This window comes from Lissotriton helveticus, chromosome 12 (assembly GCF_964261635.1).
Source record: "Lissotriton helveticus chromosome 12, aLisHel1.1, whole genome shotgun sequence".
NCBI lineage: Eukaryota > Metazoa > Chordata > Amphibia > Caudata > Salamandridae > Lissotriton > Lissotriton helveticus.
Genome location: NC_136073.1, coordinates 781,367,139 through 781,389,954, shown reverse-complemented (window position 1 = coordinate 781,389,954; position 22,816 = coordinate 781,367,139). Strand labels below are relative to the sequence as shown.

Genomic DNA, 22,816 nt, shown 5'->3' with positions numbered 1-22,816 from the left:
AACACCTTTTTATTGAACACGCCCGTCTCTTCCTTTTCTCTACATTCTGATGAGACTAAGAATGCACGTACTGACTGAGTAAAATAATTGCCTTGTGCTCACACGACTCTTGAGATTGACTCTTGATTAGGGGAGAGCAAAGTTGTCATGTTCTATGGTTGTCAGAAACTAAATCCCTTCTTGTCTAATCAGGGAAGTTAATCCTTCCTTGAACATTCGAGAAAGTTTCTAGCGAACTCTGAGCTTAGCTGGCAAACCCAAAAATTAAGTCTAGTATCGACAGTAGTAGACCTAGTTAACGTCTGGTCTAGGCCTTTACTGCTGTAGGTACTATTCCAATGCGCAGAGCCTATTGGGAAAATAGGAGCTACACTACAAACTCAGTCAGCGCGTTGAATAGCTCGTTAAGGAGGGTCAACAACAAGCTGGACAAGTTATTTAGAACTCCGGTCTTACAGACCATTCCTCATGGTTGCATCTGGGGGGAGCACTTCTACCTGCGGGACGGGGTTCACTTAACAGAGGAGGGGAATGCCCTTTTTATAAGAAACATCCTGGCATGGGTGGAAGTTTTTGTAGGGAGAGTATGATCTTTCTAGAAGGGGTGTGTTCTGGGGGGGGCCAGATAGTCGGTTAACTACCTGGCCTGTGGCGGTAAGGTCATTAATCGGTGAGCAGCATTTTAAGGTCCTTACGGGGGGGCGGACCCATTCACGAAAGGGGCCGCCCGCGGGAGGGGCCATTGGTCTCTCTCAGAACTTCAGGGGCAGGATATGATATCCAGTAATTTAAAGGGTGCGGGGGAGGGAGTCTACGCTTTCCTCAGGCTGGTAGCCACCCCTCACAACACTATGACGTCACTAAGGTGCGCGAGTGTCTGGGCCCTCCTGTTATGGTTAAATGGAGTTCAGGGAGCGCACGTGGGTGTAACGTGCCCTGGGTTGCGCATGCGCATCTTCAACGTGAGAGCGCAGCTGTAAAAGGATCTGACACCGGTTGGCGACCTTGCCGTAGGACTTTATTAAAATATTAGAATGCAGTTTAATTTTCAGGATGATTAGATTACGTTAGGAAACACGCTGTACTAGCTATTTGTTAAGGTTAGCCCATCATACCATGTCGAAACGGATGTCAATCTAATCTTCTGAAAAGTGTGCATTAATAATTGTCAGAAATATTTATTTGATTAAAATTTTTGATTTGTTTTATATTTTAATAAATACAGCCAGGGGGGGGGGGGCCCGTACCCCCCCTTGACTTCCAAAGACCTCCATGTGTTGACTGGTTGAATTGGGTAATTCAGTCAGTGTTTAAGGGGGGAGGTGGCCGGCAGTCCAAGACCATGATACAAGGGGGGGCCAATAGGCCCCCACGCAAGCATGGCGGGGCCCGGCCCCTCCCACACCCCGTCCCTTTCGAGGTCGCTTGCCCCGCGCCCTCGCCCCGGAAGTACTGGTGTGCTTCCGGGGCGAGGGGGCGGGGTCGCGGCGGCGAAAGGGTTAAAAGCCTGGGGAGCGCGGGAAGCGGCCTCTTTGTGCCCGCGCTCCCAGGCTCGCTCCTCGCCCCACCGTGGGGCCGTATAATTTTCCCCACCCTCCATCCCTTGTTAGCAGAATTTGGGGCCTGGCAAATGGTAAGTATCAGGTTTGTCAATGTGCCGGACTATAGGTTTAGGGGGCTTGATCCAGTAGGCCTTGAATTTCCCGTTTACTGGAAGGTAGACCAGATGTAAACATTTTGTGCAGTGCCGTGATATTTAACTAATTCTCTCCTTAGGCCTTTTTTCCCGCTTACAGGAGTATCTGTATATGTATATGTTTTGTGCTTTGCTGTGTATTAACAATTTTCTCCTTAGGCCTTTTTTCCTTTTAGAATAGCAATGTCGTATTTATTATGTGTGTCTGGCGGTAAGGTCATTAATCGGTGAGCAGCATTTTAAGGTCCTTACGGGGGGGCGGACCCATTCACGAAAGGGGCCGCCCGCGGGAGGGGCCATTGGTCTCTCTCAGAACTTCAGGGGCAGGATATGATATCCAGTAATTTAAAGGGTGCGGGGGAGGGAGTCTACGCTTTCCTCAGGCTGGTAGCCACCCCTCACAACACTATGACGTCACTAAGGTGCGCGAGTGTCTGGGCCCTCCTGTTATGGTTAAATGGAGTTCAGGGAGCGCACGTGGGTGTAACGTGCCCTGGGTTGCGCATGCGCATCTTCAACGTGAGAGCGCAGCTGTAAAAGGATCTGACACCGGTTGGCGACCTTGCCGTAGGACTTTATTAAAATATTACAATGCAGTTTAATTTTCAGGATGATTAGATTACGTTAGGAAACACGCTGTACTAGCTATTTGTTAAGGTTAGCCCATCATACCATGTCGAAACGGATGTCAATCTAATCTTCTGAAAAGTGTGCATTAATAATTGTCAGAAATATTTATTTGATTAAAATTTTTGATTTGTTTTATATTTTAATAAATACGGCCAGGGGGGGGGGGCCCATACCCCCCCTTGACTTCCAAAGACCTCCATGTGTTGACTGGTTGAATTGGGTAATTCAGTCAGTGTTTAAGGGGGGAGGTGGCCGGCAGTCCAAGACCATGCTATTTGCTTAAAGGTCCAACAACGCCCCTTACCTTGGCTTGATTGGTTTTGTTTAAAGTGCTTTTAATCGTTCTGAACGTGCTGCAATCAATGTATTTTTGCACCCATTCAGCCCCCTACCTTGACTTCCCAGTTACCCCTCTGCCGCCACTGACCTGTGATTAGGAACTGCTGCTGCATTTTTCGTCAGCAAGCGTGGCATATTTCTTCCCGCCAAGGAAGCGATTGGAGCAAGGGCCGTCTCTTCTCAAATGAGGCCCTTAGTGCGTTCCAGATGATCTGAATAAAAGCCCCATATGAGAAACCTGACTGGATAGTGAGGGACAGCCGCGGTCCTTTCAGGTAACAGCGGTGGGGTGGCGCTGGGGGGATTTCGAAGGACGATGCAGAGGGAGTTATTTATTTGCCCTGATATCGATTTTACCTGTTAGTTGTCGACCTCCAAATTGCACTTTACCATATTATGCTGCTACCCGTTAGGAAGAATTTAGCCATGAGATCTGAAGTGGCTGCTCTATGTATTTAGTTTCTTATAACATGTGTATTTTTATTGCTGATTATGCCATATATCACAAGTCCCTGTTTACTTGTTTTTATGTGCTGGCATTTTAATTGTGCTTTTATGGATATTATATATCCGAATAAAGATTTATTGAATATTTAATATTAATTATTTATTTAATTTCCCTCTGCATCGTCCCTCGAAATCCCCCTTCACGCGGTCCTACCGCCCCACCGCTGTTACCTGCACGGACCGCGGCTGAGGGAAACCGTAAATATGTGATCCTGCTGCTGCGTCAGTTTTCAAGTATTTAATATACGGCATTTGCTATATAAATTATCATCTGCTGCAATATCATTTGCAGTTTTTAACACATGTTCTGTCTTTCTAGTGTCATTGGATCTAAAACAAACGCTTCAAAAGCGGTGCCACATAGTGGTAGATCCTTTGCATAGGTCATATGGTTGTGCACTTTTCAGTTATTCCTTGCTGTTTTATGGAGTTAAGTAAGTACTAAAACGGTAAACTCTTTGCTCATATCATACTAATGTGTGTTAAAATACAAAAATAAAGAAAAGAGTTATTGCTACCGAAAGTGCCACTATCATCCACACTGTTTGATCAAAATGTGAGCATTTGTTACCAGTTTCCATGTTAAGACAAACCCTGTTGGTTCGCAGCAGTGCTGGCCTTAATGACAACAGTGACACCCGGGCAAGACTTTTAATGTTGATTTAGTATTCTGATTTCAAATGTGTTATTGGATGAAAGCAACTGCTGAAATACTGCGATGAGGAAGAAACATATAGATGAATTTGCCAGCATTATCCCTTGAGGAAATATCAGTGAAATGGTCACAAGGAAAAGGTAGGAGATTGTGTTGCCTCCACATTTTTAGACGCCCGCTTTAGACTCCTGTCTGCAGGGAGGAGGGGTCACTGCTACAACACTGACTGGGTGCCATAAAACACATTGCATTAACCCGGGACAGCAGTTATGCATTCTTAGCTTTGTTTTGTACTGCTTTGGCTCCCACAAGTGGCAAAAATGTGAAAAATCAGTGAAGCTCGGTTGAAACCGGGTCAGCTGATTTTCACCTGGTAGGGTACTGTCGGGCACAATTGGTTTAACCGATTCCTGGACAGCCTAAACATAACACTATATTAACTGCGTGGACTGATTTAGGCTTCGGGCATCCTTCAGCTTAAAACAGATTGAACAGACTAGGACTTACTTGTTACGCGGCCCTAATCACCCACTGCCCAAGACACACGGGGCATACACACTCACTGCCGGTTTCGGAGTGTGACCTGCCTGGCCAGAGGATGTGGTGCAACTACATTCAGGAGGTGTGCGAGTAGCAGGACCGCTAACCTGCTGCATCCCTCCCCAACTCGGTTCGTGTTTGACCAGAGTTCAGTTCACATGACAAGCATAGTCCTTAAGCTACTGGCTGGGCTGTGGATTTGGTCAGAGATCTATTCAATGGGGTTGACTCCGTGCTGGCAGGTCACATACATGAGAGCTGGTTCGTGAGTCTTTTTGCCCGTTTTCCTCAGAGTTTCATGAGCTTCGATTCTCGGGCCCACTTGATCTTGAATCAATCCCATCTCCCTGCAGCCAGCTGCTGTCTTCATGTGAGTTTTGAGGAGGGACAAGTGGCGAATTCTCAATTTGCGCGAAGTACGAGATGTTCCTAGATATGACTTCTTGTCCTTTTGTAATAGTCATCAAGGTTCCCTCGTTCCTAAAAATGGTCTATGTTCCTGGCTTGAATGGTGTCCTGAATTTTCAGCCATGCTTCCGGTCTCTAATGATCACCTTGTCACCGGGTAGAAGGGAACGCTCTTTCGGTCGCCTGCTCTGGCTGGCGAGAGCGTTGCGTCACTCACAACGTGCTTGGGTCCCTTGACTGTCGTAAGGTGGTGCCGCCCAAACTGGGCACCTAAGGATGGTGTTTCGACAGGGTCCATTGAACATCAGGGTCCATGGTGCTTGATGAGTCGTACATTGAAGGATACTCTGATACTCCCTCAGAAATTATTGTGAGTGGCATTCAGGACTGGCCTGAAAAGCAGTTGTGATGCGCAGACTTGTTCATGGTGCACATGAATCTTTCGACTTCCCCATTGGCCGGCGGCTACTAGGGTGTAATGTGGTATATTCCCAGTTGATCTGGGAAGTCTCGAATTTTGGCACCATGAAATGGCAGTCCGTTGTTCTTGTTTTCGCCAGGCGTGCCGAAGATGGCAAATGTCTTCTCGAGGACTGAGGCTACGTGCACAAAGGCCACTGATTCAATTATCTCCACCACAGGGTACTTGCAGTAGGCGCCCATTAGGATGAGGGCAGTCTGTCTCTCTGGAAAGCTCCCAAAGTCCATGCTGAGTTTGCTCTAGGGAGTGGTGCAAGGGTCTTCTGTAATCACTGGCGCTGGCTTTTCCGACGCACCCGTTACGTGGCATGCCGGGCACTTCCGCACAAGATCTTCTGCCAGCTCCTCTAGGCCGGGGAACCATATCTTCTCCCGCATCCTCACCTTCATATTTGTGGTGCCCTGGTGTCCTCCGTGGGCTAACTCTGTCACATGGTGTCTCAGTGGGAAACAACCATTACAATGCACTACATTTACAACACAGTCATTACAACGCAACTGCCTTTACATCGCATGCCAACACAACGCAGCCATTACAACGCATGTCACTACAACGCATTCCATCACAACACATGTCACTACAAAGCATGCCATTACAGCGCATTATAAGGTAAGTAATGGGGAATAATAATTTGTATCCCTACACTATCCAACACTTACCCTACTGTTGCACTCACTGGAGTGGGAATAGTAATGTTTACTCCTACACTATCCAACACTTACCCTACTGTTGCACTCACTGGAGTGAGAATAGTACATTTTACCCCATACTATCCCACACTTACCCTACTTTTGCACCTACTGGAGTTGGAATAGTACATTTTACCCCTACACTATCCAACACTTACCATACTGTTGCCCTAAAAGTATTATGCGTTGTAATGGAACACGTCGTAAATGTAGTTTCTAAGAATGCGTTGTGACAGCATGCGTTGTAAAATCATGCGTTGTAATGGATGTTGCAATATAAAAACCACGTTGTAAAGGCATGCATTGTAAATGTTTGCACTGTAACGTGTCCTATTAGACTCAGTACCTTCGGAATTACAATGTGGCACCGACGCAGGAGTATCCCCTCTTGGGTGTAACTGAACTCATGTCGCCCTCTACACATCTTTGCCAGGTTCTCTTTATCTTCTCCTAGCCAGTCGTTGAGTCTCGAACGAAGTCTCGCCATGCGCCACTTAGGACCAGTGCTCGTACCCGCACAATGACAGGATCTGCTTCCGCCACCTCTTTGAAGTCTTCCAAGCGTAAAGCTCAGAGGCAGGCGGCTGCTGAGATCATTCTGCTGTAATCCCCCATGTCGTCACATCTGTCTGGAGTCTCTGGGGTGTACCATGGAAGGTGGTGGTCAGCTCCTGATCTTCGGATTTTACCGGCACTGACATCCGTCCTTGAAGGGGTATCAGCGTCTGACTCCCGCATGTGAAGGATTAGGCTTCGCAAAGTTTTGCTCCAACATCCTTTTATGAGTCGAGCACGGACTTCCTTTAGCTCATCGTCTGCTGTGTATGTGCTTGCTAGTTCGCATAAACTAGCGTAAAAGGTGCCCATGGATTCTCCTTCTCGTTGGCGAGCTTGACGCAGTTTAACCCTTTCAAGGTCGGGTTTAGCTGGGGATGAAAGTTGGCACTGAGTGCTCTTACTGTTGCGTCATAGTCTGTAGTTGTCCCATGTTGAGTAGGTGTTTGAACAACTTGTACATTTCTTCCGCCGCATGGTGGAGTAGCGGTGATCTTTTAACAGTACCATCTGTCTCCCTTGAGGCAAAGAAGTAGTTCTCCAGCCATATTTCCCATCTCTGGGAACGTTTTGAGGGATCAGCCAGTTCGCTAAATGGTGGCAACACCCCTGTGAGGTCATGTTGCGTGGGGTTTAGCTGATGGGGCTGGGCTTCATCCACCATGCTGGGTGTCTCTATGGGCTTTAGGTTGGCGGCCTGGGTGTTGAATGTCCATTGGTGGGTGCAGCGTACCGCGCGTTTCTGCGACTATTCTGGTGCTGGTGTGTACTTTGGTTGGGAGGCACTTGGTAGGCCGTATCAGTTCCCTGAAGCCGAATATGATGGTGGGTGTTTGCCCAATAGTGTCCTGACTAATATTTTTCTACGTTTATTGCCTGACTTTAAATAGTTATCTCTTTATTTCTTCTCTTTTTTTCCCTTTCCTTACTTGTAGCAGCCACTGTTTGTTTGTGTGGCCATGTGGTGTCTCGATCCAGCAGAGAGCGCTTAGGGAAGGCTGGGTGTGGTGTGGATTCCACTTGCCTTCTTTTTTTCTCTCTCTGGCCCTGCTGGGGGAGTACATGTTGTGGAGAGACAGGCAAGCCAGATTCGGCCCGGTACTCCAAGAGCCCGCACTGGTAAGGGGAGACCGCGCGGCCACAGCACTTGACCTCCGTGTCAACTGGAGGGATGGGTAGCTGGCCGCAACAGAGTTTTCCTCTGCTCATACACAGCAGTGCCAGAATCAACTTGTCTGCTGCGCCGATGCTTGAGGTGTCGCAGGTGGGTTGTAGTGCAGTGTACGCGGGCTTGCCCACACATCGTCGCCAGTGTTGAGTGGCCCTAATCACCCTCTGCTGCAGACACACGAGACATACACATTCACTGTCGGTGTGGGAGTGTGACCTCGAGCAGTCTACCTCCATTTATTTGTTCCCCTCTGGCCGCGCCTGGCCAGAGGATGTGGTGCAACTACATCCGGGCGGTATGCAAGTAGCAGGACCGCTAACCTGCTACATTACTAATGACTGAAAATAGACTGTTTTAGTAAATTGACTTTTCCTTCTCCCACACCTGTCTGTAAACTAATGAAATATTATTAAAAGGTGCATCTCTGAACAAAGTACATATCAAACACCAAATAAACAGGCATTGGCAATAACAATAGGTCAGGCTTTAATAGCAAGATGGCCGACTGCGATGGAGCTCTGTGAAGAAGCTCTAGGGCTAGGGACCACCATTGGCATAAACCCCCACCACAAACTGAGGAAAATGATCTTACAACAGAGGGAAATTTGGAGATTCCTACCGGCATGCAGATAGAAGGAAAAGAGGTGAGTGACCCATGCCCCTGGGCAGGAGATCCACGCAGTGCCTCCAGGTGTGATGGCGGGTCCAGATTTACCGGCCCAGTCTGATCTTCGGTGGAGAGAACTTCACTGGCGCCTGACTGCCGCCAGAGCCTTCGGCCGCTACCCCACCCAATTCTCGACCATCGAGCGTCGCTGGGAACCCAGTGGCTGTTCTCTTGCATGAAGTCTTGTTTCCATCTTGTAGACTGCTGCATCATGGTGGAGGAAGTTCCGCCTGCCCCGAGCCCGACCTACAGCGGCGAGACGAATTCTGGGACCAGTGGTGACAAACAGCTGCCCATGGAGCCCTTTGACACCACTCCGCGAGATTCCCTGCCACGGGGTCGGTCCTCCATTTAGAAGACTGCCACATCTTGAAAGAGGGAGCCGATGGTGTTCCCCAGGTTAAGCCTGTTACTCCTCTGCTGTCTGGCTACTCCATCAGGACGACTTTCTGTTCCCCTGTCACCAGCACTTGTCAGCTGCCCCCATCCCCGCTGCCCAGGTCTCTCTGCATTGATACCAGCCGCGCACCGACGCCTGATTAGCTTTCACAACCCAAATCTCTCTTTCTCAATGGCGACGTCCTGCGCACTGATGACCGTCCGGATTCCGATACCCTAGTCTCTCTGCTTCAACGCCGTCGAGTGGCGCATTGTTGACTGTCACGACCTACATACACACTCAACTAATTCTTGGCTAGTAGTAAGTCCAGTCTTGCTACATCTGCCTGCTCGACACCGAAATCTGCCTGCAGGATGGTGGCAGGGTCCAGGGCTAGCTGCAGAGACTCACTTTTACTGTCTGGGTCAATATACTCCCTCCCTCTATCCCTTGATGCTGTGCGGGCTGTCAGCCTTGTGTAGCCCCGTCCATAGCTGTCAAGGTTTCATATTGGTTATGGGGCACTTTTTCATATCTTCAGTGCAATTGTGAGTGACATTAACAGCAATGGGCCTGTTACATTTTCATTATATTGTATTTTATTTCTGTACCTTTAAATGCTCCTTGTTATGTTTTAGATTATTACAGTTCCATTAGAACTCCAGTTCTCTGCAAGCCATCAGTGTCAGTTTGTTCTGCTGCTCTGCGCTGGCTGGCTGTCATCATCTGTTGCTGTGCTGCTTATTAATAAACCATCAACTACAACCTACGTTTTTGCAGAATTTATTACAAATTTTGGCGACGAGGTGAACCATCTATCAAGCAGCACAGGTGTGGAACCCCATTTCAACAAATTTATTATATTTTCAGTGACTGAACTTGAATTGAACTGGAGCCATCATTATGGACTAAAGATTTGTTTTGCCTGCATTTATCTTCGCTAATCACCGAAAATCCCAGAAATTTCGTTCGAACCAACAGTGAGTGAAGCCATTTTATACAAATTTAAGAGGATCTTACCAGTCGGTGTTTATTTTTGATTGCCGCTGCACCTGCCGTACCCGAAGTCTCGCGGACCATCCTCGTGGACGTTCCACTGCACCACAGACTGGTGGACTCTTCTTTCTTTCAGCGTCTAGTGCGTAAGCACCTTCAGCGACCTCACGGAGAAAGGACTCGCATTCCGTCATCACGTCCATCACGTGAATGCGCATCGCGTAATCGCGTATCCGGCAGCCATTTAGTGATTTTGGTTTCTATGGTTACGCAGCGAATCGCGAGTGCCAACTAATCGTAATTGACGCTTCTACTGAAATGATCGTGTGTTCTTCTTCTCCTCACATATTAAGGTAGAATTATCTACAAGTCCAGTGGAAGTAAGTTTGGTACAGTTTTGGAATGTACTTTTTGGAATATGACTTTCAACAAACTGTTGGAACATCGATGATTCCCACTACAACTCTGGTATCCTCATAGTTCTTTATTCATTTTATTGACAGTTTTATTTACTGGGCCATTTACTCATTGTTTTTTTTACAAAGTGACACCATTAGAACTCAACTTTCGTTATCTACTTTTGCAATTTATTATTTGAAGTTCTTATTTATCTATCACCTTAAGAACATGCAGTTTGATCCTCCAGAAAAGTTTCTTCAAAATAAAGGTGATCCTCCCATTCCTTGGACACGGTGGAAGGAAGATTTTTTCAATTACATGAAGGCCATCGATGGTGAACGTATGGGGTCCGAAAGAAAAAAGAGTATATTACTGCATTGCTTAGGTTCAGAAGGGCAAATGGTATTCAGGGCGTTACCACCCATCGTGCCTGCAGAGGGCGAGAGTGATGGTTCAAATGTATATAAGGAAGCATTACTCAGAATAGAGAAAAGATTTAAACCAGTGTCAAATATTGCCTTAAATAGGTATAAGTTTTATACACGTGCACAACATGATTTGGAGTCTTTTGATGATTTCATCACTGCACTAAGATCATTATCTATACATTGTAATTTCGGCAGTATGTGTGATGAAATGTTAAGAGACCAGATTATTGTTCATGTCAAGAATAGGAAAACCCAAGAACGGCTGTGGGAGTTGGGGGATCCAAAATTATCTGAAGCAATTTCCATAGCCAAATCACTAGAACAATCAGAGAAATGGATGTTAACTGTTAAAAAACATTCAGAACAAAAATCTGAGTCTCTTGATGAAGTTTGTTTAGTTAAACAGACAGATGGTCAAACTGCTGAAAATTCACATTTCTCACAAAATTTGTCCAAAGCTAATAGTTCTGGGCAGTTTAAAAGATTTGACAAAAATGTTACTTGTTACAGATGTCGGGGTAAGGGACATTTTGCTTCGTATGCTGGATGTCCTGCCATTAACAAAGAATGTAAAAAATATGGCAGACTGGGTCATTTTTCTACTGTTTGTAGAGATGTCAGGAAATTTGTGCAAAATACTAGGAACAAAATAGCCTATGCATCTGAAGATAGTGTGAAAACATGCAATTGCTCTTGTGCTTCTAGTTCGTCTTGTTCTGACGATAAAAAAGGTTTTGTTGTTTATCTCTCTGAAGATTTTAGTTGTGTTAATGCATGTTTGGAGGAGTGTCCAATCAAAAAGCCGATTTGTGAAATGTTTGTGTTGGGTTTAAAAATTGAGCTCATGGCAGACTCAGGTTCCCCGTGGACGATAGTTACTAAGGACTATTTTGAGGAACGCTTAGGTTCAGTTCTGAATTTGAACAACATTGTGCCACCTGATATCTCTCCTTTGAGTTTTAACAGTACTAGGATTGATGTGTTAGGTTTTTTTCTAGTTGATCTTATTTTTAGATCTAGGTGTGTTAAAGTAAAATTATATGTGGCAGTAAAAGGTGTTAATATTGTAGGTTGGAAAGACCAGTGGAAATTTGGAATAATACTTAATCCACGCTCTAAGGATCCTATTTCTCTGGATAGTACGTTTGAGGGCAACTATGTTTCCTCAATAGTGTCTCAAAAAAAAGCTGACATGGTTAAATCAGAATTTGAGGATGTTTTTTTCTGACAAGCTGGGTATGATACAAAAATTTTCTCATCAGATAAAACTTAAAAAGGATGTCTCTCCAGTTAAACAGAGGTTAAGGGGCGTGCCAATAAATGTCAGAGAAGAACTTAAAAAAAATTTGGATGACTTAGTTTCGGAAGGGATCATTGAACCTATTGAGTCAGCAGAATGGGTTTCTCCCATTGTTTTGGTGAGGAAACCTGACAAAAGTTTGAGGATGTGTGTCGACCTAAGAGCTTTAAACACTGCTATTATTGTGGATTGTCATCCTCTTCCCAACATAAATGAGGTTGTATCCATGTTGGAGGGAGCAAAAGTCTTCTCCACCCTCGACTTGAGGTCTGCATATCATCAAATCCCTTTGACTGAGGATTCTAAGTGTCTTACCGCATTCATCACTCCTCAGGGCCTATATCAGTATACTAGGATGCTGTTTGGTTTGGCATCTGCAGCCTCTGTCTTTCAAAGGGTTATGTTTAATATTTTCAGGGATGTTGATAAATTTGTCAGATGTTTCCAGGACGATATCCTCATTTTCTCTACTAACGCTGAAGAACATGTTTCGCATTTGCGTTGCGTGTGTGAGAAACTGAGGAAAAGTGGTCTTACACTTAAGTCTAATAAGTGTAAACTGTTTCAGGACTCTGTTGAATATCTTGGTCACACGTTATCTGGTGATGGTGTTGTACCAAGAAGATCCAATGTTGAGGGTATTACCAACGCTCCTTCCCCATCCAACAAGGAACAGTTGCTTTCCTTCGCAGGCATGTGCGAGTATTATAGTAAATTTGTCAATAATTTTGCAGCAAAAATGGAGCCGCTTAGGAAACTTCCCAGACAAAGTAATGTGTTTGTATGGGGTACTGAACAGCAAACTGCTTTTGAAAATATAAAATTGGAGATTTTACATGCTCCAACACTTAAGCCTTTCTGTTTAAACAAGACATGTATTATCACTGTTGGTGCAAGCATGTATGGTATTGGTTCTGTTTTATCTCAGAGATCTGGGAAAGAAGAATGGAATGTTTGTTTTGCCTCACGGACTTTGAATGATAGTGAACGCAGATATGCTGTCATAGAAAAAGAACTTTTAGCTTGCGTTTGGGCAATTGAACATTTCAGGAACTATGTGTGGGGTAGTAAATTTATTTTAAAAACAGATCACAAACCCCTTGTGAATATTCTTTCTCCAGGTGGGGGGTGGAATTCAACTGCACGCATTGCCAGATTGACGTCTAGGTTACAGGAGTACTGTTTCACACCAGAATATGTACCTGGAAAAAAAAATGTCATTGCTGATTTTATGTCTCGTCTTCCTTGCCAAATGTCCTCAAATAATAATTTTGATGATACTGATGTGGTCACATCTGTACAAGATGTGTTGTTGGGTACGTTTGAGGACATCTCTGAGGAATCTTGGGCTCTTGCAGATAAACAAGATCTTTCTTTACAGACAATTAGAAAGTACATTTTAGAAGGTTGGCCCGACAAGAAAAATGTAACCGAAGATTTCATGCCCATGTTTAAAGTGTATGATGAGTTAGAGTTAGAGAACAATTTTGTTTTCAAGTCTGGAAAATGTGTCCCTCCTTTTCCAATGCAAGGTGTCATTTTAGATTTGGCTCACAGAATGCATCCAGGTATGTCTGCAATGAAGCGTTTAATAAGGAACTATTTTTGGTGGCCAGGCATGGATCGCATGGTTGATCGGAAGGTCAGGGAGTGTTCAGATTGTATGGGTAGTGAGAAAATGTTAAAAGTTAATGTGCCTCCGTTGAAAACCACACCTTGGTCAACTGATCCTTGGAAAAAAATAGCGTTTGACATCTCTGGTCCTTTTATGTGTTTACCAGCTAATTCACGTTATGCCCTTGTTCTCATCGATTACCACTCTAAATGGCCTGAGGTCAAATTTGTTTCTACGGCTTCAACATCAAATGTAATTGCATTTTTTAAAGAAGTGTTTTCTAGAGAAGGTTGCCCCTCAACCCTTGTTTCTGATAATGGGGTACAATTAACTTCTTTAGAAATGGGGGATTTTCTCAAACGACAGAACATTTTTCATCATACTGTCTCTGTTTATGAACCTCATGAAAATGGTTTAGTTGAGCGTTTCAATAGAGTTTTAAAAGGTTTCATTTCTCATATTGTTAAGTCTGGCGCGGATTGGAAAAATGTTTTGAGAGAAAAACTCTGGTTGTATCGCATAACCCCACATTCAACCACTGAGGTTAGTCCCTTCCGTCTTCTTAAAGGACGTGATCCTGCCTCTAATATCTGTCCTTGGTGGATTAAAGAGAAATGTGCTGGTAAGCCTTTCTCTGAAGTAGTCATTGATGAGGTTGCTCACAAGATTGCGGATAAACAGGCTAAATCTAAAGAGTGGTATGACGCTAAGTGGAACACTAAAGGTTCCAATTTATCGGTGGGTGACTGGATCAGAATCAGGAAGCCAGGCTTTCTTACCAAGTGTTCAGCTAAGTTTGGTAAGCCCATGAAAGTAGTTAAGCTTTTTTCTAACAGTGTTATCACACAAGATGGCAAATTGTGGAACATTAGGCGAGTTGCTAAATGTCCGGATTTTCACAATTATTCTGTTTCTGTGCCTCAACACAAGTGTATTGATTCTATTGCTTCTAGAGTTAAGTCTTCTTCTCGTCCAATATCTGTGCCAAGTAGATTTACTGACTTTGTGTCTTAGTTTTCTCTCCTCTTCCTTTCCTCTCCTTGTTTCTTTTCTTTCCTTTTTCTTTTCTCTCTTTCTTTCTTTCTTTCTTTTCCTATTGGGGGAGATGTGTTACATTTTCATTATATTGTATTTTATTTCGGTACCTTTAAATGCTCCTTGTTATGTTTTAGATTATTACAGTTCCATTAGAACTCCAGTTCTCTGCAAGCCATCAGTGTCAGTTTGTTCTGCTGCTCTGCGCTGGCTGGCTGTCATCATCTGTTGCTGTGCTGCTTATTAATAAACCATCAACTACAACCTACGTTTTTGCTGAATTTATTACAGGGCCTCATTTATGAAACCTGTCACATCACTGCGCCAAAACAACAATGCAACAGTTTTCACTGCACCCTCCTTGCAACACGATGGATGCGCCGAATTTAATGTACAGCGCTTCATGTCGCAAGGAAAGATAGATCAGTCAGGAATCCTGACGTATCTGTCGCCGCAAAAGTAACGCATTGCTGGAGCTTTGTCACAAGCATGACGCAACTCCAGGAATGCGTGAGGGAGGCCTATCCTTAATGCACTGCATCCCCCTTATGCATGCCGTGAGGCAGGCGTAAGGTTTTGACACAATGGCGTCCTGGAAGTGGCTTACTGAAATCTTTTTTCCCACATCGCAGCCAGAACCTGGACCGAGCTCCCGGTTAACATCAGACGCTCCCCGACCCTGCACACATTCAGGAAGGACCTCAAGACCTGGCTCTTTGAATGATCGTGAGCTGCCTCCCCCCCACCCCCTACAGCGCCTTGAGAGCCTCACGGGTAAGTAGCGCGCTATATAAACCACTGATTGATTGATTGATTATAGATTTCAATGTGCCACTTCTAATGAGATTTTCATGCAGGGGGACACCCACCTTGCACGCATTATACCTGGCACAGGTAAATTGTGGCGCAGGGGTTTACAAAGTGACCCATCTGCCTAGATGCGTCCCTTTGTAACTAGGGTGCAATGGGCCAATTTTTACACTGCCGGTGCGTCATAAAAACGTAACGCACCAGCGGCTTTAAAGCGTTGCAAGGGCTCATAAATAAGCCCCTTTGAGTGACACTTTCTCGCAAATTATATGATGTTACCCACACTTAGTAGTAGCATGTCATAGCGTCCAAGTTTTCTGATTCCATAGGTGGGACATTTCAGTGTTTGCAGTGCTCAAGTGTGATATCTGATTGCCATATGTGCAACAGTGGAATTATATTTTATGGTGAGTATAGGCAAGCAGTTTGTCCATTCAAGGAGTGCATGTCCCCAGCACCACCCTGTACACACACTAAACATAAGCGCAGCTCAGCAAAGTTGTGTGCATATACCTATGATGGGTCAAAACGTACTGTCTGTAGTGTAGGATTTACCAGCTCATGCACATAAATGCAATTCACTAGGGTGTCTTATACCATGGTTATATTAATTTCCTAGTATCCACCGTATACTCTGTTATCATGTATCTGTACTCTACCATGTATACTGCTGCATGCACTGTTTCCTACGTTGACACACCCTACCGTTACTACCTCAAACCTACACTGCCCACATCTCTTACTGTTCATTTTATACCTCTAACTTACTCTGTTGCCATGTATCTGAGCTCGGCCCATGTAACGACATATACTTCTATGTAACTCGAGCAACTACTACTGTTTACTGTACACTCCTTGTGTATGCTGGGACTATGTATTTGTGCCTATATGCTCCTTTGCACATTCTACGCCTACTCTATATGTAAATCGTGCAACTGCTACCGTTTATCATATACCCCCATGCACAACGTTGCATACACCGTTTCCAAGTAGACACACCCTAGTGTAACTACCTCAGAACCTCATGGGCCACTTTTCCTACTATCCATCTTATACGTCTGTTAGCATGAATCTGTGTTTACCCCATGTAACTGCATTTACTCCATATGTAACTCAAGCTATTGCTACTGTTTACTTCCTGTGTATATTGTGGCTGTGCATTTATTCCACATGCAACTCCTGCAACTGCTAGTATTTATCTTTTCCCTCTCGTGTATATTGTTGCTATGTATTGTGCCTGCCACATGTTTGTAGTTACCCCATGTTTAACTCTTGTAACTGTGACTTTGCCATCTATGTAAAGCGCGCTGAAACCTTTGGGTTCAGTTCACGATCTACACAACTCTATAAGAAAAATAAATAAATAAATAAAATAAACATGGTAATGTGAAGTGTTACAAGTAAATAGCATAGGCATGGTTATGTATTTGGTATGGAAGCAAAGAACTGTAGAATAATATTGGTGTTGGTTAAAAGGCCAAGAGAGAGTTGTCAAGCCAGACCTAAATATCCATGTAGATTAGTGACTGCCCTCCTCAGTAGTGTCCTGCTGCCAGACAAAAAACACCAGAAATGTTCTAGTTATTTAAGACTCTTTTATAGCACTACAGTGCCGTGTGTTCCCTCGAACGTTGGAGCTGAGGCACCTGATGAAATAAAAAAATTATTACAGCTGCGTGGGGGGCACGCACTTTTTTGTGGAAGCACACAACCTCTGCCCATTTAAAACATATACTCCTGGCTCCCAACATGAGGGTGGAGCCAAACCTCTACTCTAGTGATGCTCATGGAATTGTCTGGCGACAGCTGTACTGTCAAGCCAGACCATGAACAGACTTGGAGAGAAGGTGATGCAGCTCTTTCACTGTTGGAGTCGCACACATTGATCCAGTCACTGCAGTGGGCCGTTTCACATAAAGGGCCAGGTATATTCAGATTAGATTCTTAAAAGTGGTTGCAAATTGGGCACACATTGTTAATGACTCCAGTGAAATATACTGTTACATCTATTTGTAAAATCACCATTCGGAGTGGCTTGCAATCCAATCTGCCTCATAAATATTAAGATGATATGTTGCACATTTCTGCCACCACAACAGTGGTGACCTGCTGGGGTCAACAGACCACCATGTTTGTAATTTAAGTTAAATAATGTTTTTTTCTGTAATACAGCTTATTTTTCCTAAAGAAAAATGCTTATTTTTATTATTAAGGTTTGAGAGTTCGCAGAGCTTCTGTGGACCACTGCCTATACTCCCCAACAAACTTTTTTTGGGCATTCACAAAATGGAAGAGTTCCTAAGTGGACCCCTTCCTTTTGGTGAATGGGTTTGTGACTCAATTTGCAGACACAAACCATTGATACATTGATACATTGCATAGGGAATCACAATTTGGAAGGGACATCCTGAACACGCCCGTTCCAAATTGCGATTCGCTATGCACTTCTATACCCATTGTGTGATTCAGCAACCACTTACTGAAACGCAAAATAAATTTAGCATATAGTATAAAGCCAGTTGTGGTTTAATGAATCACAGATTTTTTGAACGCTAAATGGCTTAGTACATCAGGCCCAAAGTGAGCTAAGTTTATATTCAGTCTCTGCCACAGTTTTGGGTTGCCCTTGTCTTAAGTAGTTGAGGAGCTGGAACAATGCTATTTTACAATCTTAGATAGTGGTTACTAGTTGATTGTCACAGAACCTTTCAGGGCATGTGCTGCTGTTTTGCCTTTAATGTAGCCCCATATGTTGACATATCTAAAGTAAACAACAGAACATAACGTAATGACCTACACAAAGCAACATCATAAAACAATCCAAACACAACAGAGAACATCTGAACAAAATAGTCGTATTATTCGTATTCAAAACTTTTATTCGATTAACAATCAGTTGAATCATGAAAAGTACATCATAAAAATCAAATGAATAATTAAAAACACAGGGTTATAATACAAGTAAAAACGAGATAGTGTTTAAAACATGGTTAAAAAACAGTATTTACAAGTCGATCGGTAAGACAGCAATTTACAACAAATCAAGGGGAAGGGAGCCCTATGTTACTAGGTACTCTCAAACATGATTTTAGAAAAAGAGCTACACATTTGGCTACATATGGTGAGTCTAACATCTGGAGTGCCAGAAAAGCTGGCCGACAAGTTCTCAACCCCATTATTCGAAGAAGTGGGATGATCCAGCGCTTGCGAGATTATTCATAGTAGCGACAGAACAAGGTGAGGTGGATGGTCGATTGTGATGATACACCATCACACGGACATTTTGCCAGGTCATGTGACCAGTTTAGCTCATTTGGGAAGGTAACAAGGCGAAAAAAGGAGTTAAAACGAAATCTAGTTAGAACAAATTTTTCGTGATTAGATAGAAAGAATGTTAAGTAAGGCTGAATACCAGGGGAGGTTTGAACCATAAGTATTTGCACATTAGTTGGCTTTGATACTTCATTTAAAAGGTGGAGATCTCTCAGATGATTTAGGCAGAGAGCTTTGAACGCCTTTCTACTGATGTCTGATAATAAAGACGGTTCAGTGAAATAAGATGCGCAGTTCAAATCCATTAGGAAGTTGGAAACATATAAAAGCCAAGGTATTTTTTTCCAATTCTCCAAAATAGTCAAAACAGAATGCAACACAATTGCAGTACAATACATTAAAATCACATTGCAATAATGCAGCGCATAAACACAGCAGCACAAAAATATTAAAGCACCTTACTGCCACAACAAAATTGGCACACACTAAATATATACAAATGTTCTTAACATGCATTACCACCTCCCATAGTCCTGCTTTCAAAATGCAGTAGTAAAATGTGTTTGGAGCAAGTAGTACCTTCACTTGCCACAAAGGACATGAAATAGCACCAGTCAGAAACGTTTTGTGACCTGTCCCAAATCCCTGGCATGACTTCTGCCCAAGGCGCAGTGTGAGCTGAACCAGTAACCGTATGCATCAGTAGTACATACTCTATGCTAGCCTGATGTTATTGAACCCCTTTGGGATCTCAAGGCCACAGAAGTTCAAGTTACCCAGTTCTAGAGAGCAGGCTATAAATGTATCCAGTGGAGCAGATGTTAGTATGAATGGGCATTTCCCCTTCACGATATTGCAGTCACAATTGCAGTTACCTTGCAGTTGAAAAGGGCTTCATTTAATTGGTGCAGCCGGTGCAGTGGCACTGGGGCCAAAAGTTGTCCTAACTCCACTCAACACAAAAAAGGCTATATTTTACTACTAAACCTGACAGTCACAAGTGCAGTTATCTTTCAGGCAACAGGGTTATTATTTGAATGATGCAGCAGGTGCAGTGGTGCTGGGCCAAAACGTTGTCATAAATCCTTTAAAAACCTAATATTGCTGTATTTTACTTCCAAACAGGCAGTCACAATTGCAGTTTCCTTGCAGTCAAAAGGGGCTTGATTTAATTGGTGCAGTAGGTGCAGTGGCACGGGGGCCCAAAAGTTGTCAGAACTCTTCTAAACACCTAATATTGCTAAATTTTACAACTAAACAGGCAGTTATAAGTGCAGTTCTCTATCAAGCAATAGGGTCATGATTTCAGTAGTGCAGCAGTCGCAGTGGCGCCGGAATCAAAAGCTCCAGGCACCCCACTAAACACCTAATATTGATATATTTTCTCCTAAACTGACAACCACAGGTGCAGGTACCTTGCAGACAACAGGCTCATGATTTGAATGGTGCAGCAGGTGCAGTAGCACCGGGCCCGAAAGTTGTCAGAACTCCTTTAAACACATATTATTGATATATTTGACTACTAAACAGGTAGTCACAATTGTAGTTACCTTGACGTTAAAAGGGACTTGATATGAATGGTGCAGCAGGTGCAGTTGCACTAGGGCCAAAAGTTCTGGGGGCCCCACTAAACTCAGATTATTGCTACATTTTACTACTAAACAAGACTGTAACAAGTGAATTTATCTAGTAGGCAATAGGGTCATGATTTGAATGGTGCTGCAGGTGCTGTGGACAAAAGTTGTCAGAAATCCTCTAAACACCAAATAATACTATATTTAACTGTGAAATAAGCAGTCACAAGTGTAGTTACCTTGCAGGCACTAGGTTCATGATTTCAATGGTGCAGCAGGTGCAGTGGCACAGCGTCCAAAAGTTGTCATAACTCCTCTAAACACCAAATACTGCTATATTTTATTACTAAACAGCCAGTCACAAATGCAATTATCTTGCAGGCACTAGGAGCATGATTTGAATGGCGCAGCAGGTGCAGTGGTACCAGGCCCAAAAGTTGTCAGAACTCCTCTAAACACATAATATTGCTAATACATCAATTAATTCATTTATTTCCCTTTCATTTCATTTTTCAACATTTTGCTATTACTTACCTGCACAATACCACTAGTAAGAGCACAATATATTGGCTATAAACAAGTCATAACACTTTAACAGACTTTCTGTAACTTATATGGTACAACTACTCAGCAAGCTACAACTTAGAGCACAAAACAGCTTATTATGAATCGCATAGGTGAAACCTAATGCATTTGCCAATGCTTGATTAACAAAGCTGCCTCGTCTTGTGTAGAAGTCATGCCTATTTCTTACACCACTCTGCACTTTCTTTCCCACTCTTGCAGGTTCTTTTTTAATCCTTGCTGTCTATTTTTGTTCATGTTTTTCTCTCTGGAAGAGGTGTGGCGCAGCGGCCAGGGTGCCGCCTGACTCCAGACCAAGGGGTTCACGCTTCGATCCCCAGTGGTGGGTTAGCCCAGCACCATGTGACTCTGGGCAATAGCTCGCTTGATCTCCCCCATGGCCCCCAGCGCTGGGACACCTCTCTGGAGGTAGCTGTGCGCTTTACAAATGCTAGTATTTAATTGTTTCCCCTTCCGTTCCTTTAACCGTTTTTTTTTGCCTTTCTCTTCCTGTCTCTGGGTCTCAGTGGAACGCTGAAAAATAAGTCCTAGTTCCCAAAAACCGCTGCAGCTCAGCACCTTCAATCACGGACACAAATTGAGCAGCAGCTTCGGGCGACAGGTTCCTTGAAGTAAAACAAAATAGTTCTTACCTTGTTAATGAAGTTTGTGAAAGAGTCCCGCACTGTGTGAAACAGTGGCGCTGTTCAAGTGAGTAAATGTATCTGTTGGCACGCCATGCCCCTTGCAGTAATTACTGACGCAGCTCGATTACCTCAGGGGGAATTCACTTACACAAGATGCCAGGCAAGTTGAAACCCAGGGTTGTGTTTTGAGGGCTTGCATACAACATGCCTGTGCTTCTGCTGGCCGTGCCCCTGCCAGTTTGGCACTGTCAGGTAACTTTTTGGCATTTGCAGCTTATCCCATTCTCTGCTGCATAATCTGCAGCTTTTAACAAACAAATAAAAACATGTCTTTAGCTCCAAAGGATCAAAAGTTACTAAAAACTTAGAAGCACTGTTCTTGCACACTGCAAGGCCCTTCACAAATATTTACTGATCATCTTTCAGCTGCCTATTGCTTTATTTAAGTGTTAAATTGGCACTAATGAGGTCAAATATTTTCCCAGGCAGTGTCACTGAAATAAAGTCAGGGAGACTTGATGTAGAGTCCAGGAGAGACTTTAATTAACAACCCCAACCATCTTCAGGCTGGGCAAACTGTCAAACCTAGAATTTGCCGAGGCCACAGTTCCACGCTAGAACATGGAACGTGGAACAAGCCACGTCACACTTCTTCCTCCTTACAATTGAAATACATTTTCACACTTCTTTCCTTCTTACATAAAAAATACATTAGACGATTCTCCCCAAAATATCCATACTAATATTATAAAGAGAGAGCCCAAACCTTTGAGGCGGGTAATCTCAGGAACCACAGCACCAATCACAACACCCAATACAGCGTTGAAAAGGGCAGTTGCAGCAGGAGGACATAGGCTATGCAGACGGCCACCATATATATATTTTTTTGCAGAATTTTATATAGCGCGAACTTGACCCGAACTGAATCAGGTATCAGAGCGCTTTACATAGCACCAGTTACGTTACATGAGAACACACATTCATTTTTGTTAGGCATGGGGAGTATAAGTGATTTGCCCAGAATCACAGGACGCTTGGCGTCGTTACCAAGACTCGAACCCAGATCCGCAGGTCCGAGGTCAAGCACCTTAGCCGTTAGGCCAACTCCTCTATACATTTAAAAGGTAAAAGAACCATGCCTGCAAAGTAGTCCCTTGTGGGCTTGTCTGCGTTGTGCTATGGGCGTGGGCTGGGAGCGTGACTAACGCTGGGGGTGTGAGGTACGGCCATCACATCGTGGGCTGTGGGCGTGACAAACGCTGGGGGCATGTGTCCGCCCTTCATGTCATGTGAGTCGTACATACAAGCGCCAATTACATTGCTGCGCAGCATCAAGGGGCATGCTGGGGCGGTGACACGCTGGGGGCGTGAGAAATGCTGGGGGCGTGTGTCAGGCCTTCATGCCATGTGAACGCAATTGCGCTGCATGAAGGGGCACGCTGGGTGCGTGTGCTACGT

At 44.1% G+C, this 22,816-nt stretch overlaps 1 long non-coding RNA gene across 1 annotated transcript in view; it reads right to left on the bottom strand.

The window, feature by feature from the left end:
* LOC144798499 (uncharacterized) overlaps positions 1–21,482 on the bottom strand; it is a 61,453-nt gene extending 39,971 nt beyond the window's left edge. Inside the window, exon 1 of the long non-coding RNA XR_013603555.1 lies at positions 21,365–21,482. This is a non-coding gene — a long non-coding RNA (uncharacterized LOC144798499). The remainder of the gene's footprint in view (positions 1–21,364) is intronic.
* Between the last annotated feature and the right edge of the window lie 1,334 nt (positions 21,483–22,816).